Source organism: Kogia breviceps, chromosome 4 (assembly GCF_026419965.1).
Source record: "Kogia breviceps isolate mKogBre1 chromosome 4, mKogBre1 haplotype 1, whole genome shotgun sequence".
Classification (NCBI taxonomy): domain Eukaryota; kingdom Metazoa; phylum Chordata; class Mammalia; order Artiodactyla; family Physeteridae; genus Kogia; species Kogia breviceps.
The window spans coordinates 49,938,524-49,939,953 of NC_081313.1; the positions used below are offsets into that span (position 1 = coordinate 49,938,524).

Sequence of the window (1,430 nt, forward strand, 5' to 3'; positions counted from 1 at the left end):
TAAACGTAACACATTTGACCTGTATAGTAGTAATTTCTTCTATCACCTATATTTCGCCCTCAATAATGGTTAGAGTTGTGGTTTCAAACAATTTCTACATACAAAGCATCATCTTTAAAAGTTTCCTTTTCACTGAACTGAGATTTTTTTCCTACTTACGTGCCTGTGAACGGTAATTTGAACATAAACACACTTACTTTATGTATGTGTATACATGTATTTTTTAAGTAAATTACTTTTACCATTAGAATAAAACTAGACTACAGGGACAACTCCGTGAAGACAGTTTGTTCTTCCTTAGAACTCCTCCTCTAGGTTGAGGAAGGCAGGTACAGTTCACTGAAGGACGTGATGAGGCTGAAGTAAGTCTTCTCATCATCTGTTAACCCCGCATTGCCAGGTCTCACCACCACAGCTACATGCACGTCGGCTTCCTCAGCAGCGCTGGCCTCTCGGGTAACGTCCGTCAGAAACAAGATGTTGTTGGCTGAGCACCCAATGCTGCTGGCAATCTTTCGATAACTCTCACTCTCCACTTTGTGTCCAATCTCGGTATCAAAGTGACCCTCCACAAGCTCAAGAATATCTCCCTCTGTAGAATGCCCAAATAACAGTTTCTGTGCCTCTACACTCCCTGAAGAATAGATATACACCTTCATTCCAGCCTCTCCCCATTTCCTGACTGCTGGAACCACATCTTCAAAGAACTCTGCTTTCATGCTCCCAGCTTTGAATGCTGCCCTCCACATGTGGCCCTGCAGGTATTTCAGTGCCGTGGTCTTCCGGTCCAGAGACATCTGCCAGCACATGATAACTACCATGGCCTGCATCATCCACTGCAGGACATCCGCCCCATTCCCGGATGCTGCTGGGATCGGAACAGCCCCATCCAGGTGGGAGTCCTCATCAGCCTGTTTCCTCAAAATATTGACATCCTGCTGGCACTCCTCTTCTTCCCAATGTGTCTGCAGATACTCTTTAACATTTTCTTCGATGTAAGGAAATAAAATGTCCTTCACGAAAGCAGTCGGGTTGTGGTACCTTCGATATCTAACAGGATCACAGTGACTTCGGTGGGCACCGAAAGCAAAACCATTTCCCCACTGGTTGCTACTATGAGAATCGGCCTACTGGTAGGGAGGGCGGAGGGCAGTGTCAGCTGCGCCCAGCAACCTGCTGGGCTTCCGACAGCCACGAAAAGAGTCCCGGAGGCACAACCACGCGCGGCCTGATGCACGAGGCGGAGAGGACACGTTGGCGCCCCTGAAAATAGAGAAACCCGCAGCGCAGGGACCCTGAACTCGCAAGCTGCCTGGGGCTCTGATTCCTTTTTTTTTTTTTAAAGGAAGAATCAGACCATTTTGTCAAATCCCCCAAATTGTGCTGCACAATCTCAAGGACAGATCTGTTCAGGACCACTAAATAGATTT

The 1,430-nt window shown here is 47.2% G+C and overlaps 1 pseudogene; it reads right to left on the reverse strand.

The window, feature by feature from the left end:
- Positions 1-265: 265 nt before the first annotated feature.
- Positions 266-1,096, reverse strand: LOC131756419 (enolase-phosphatase E1 pseudogene; annotated as a pseudogene).
- Positions 1,097-1,430: the final 334 nt, after the last annotated feature.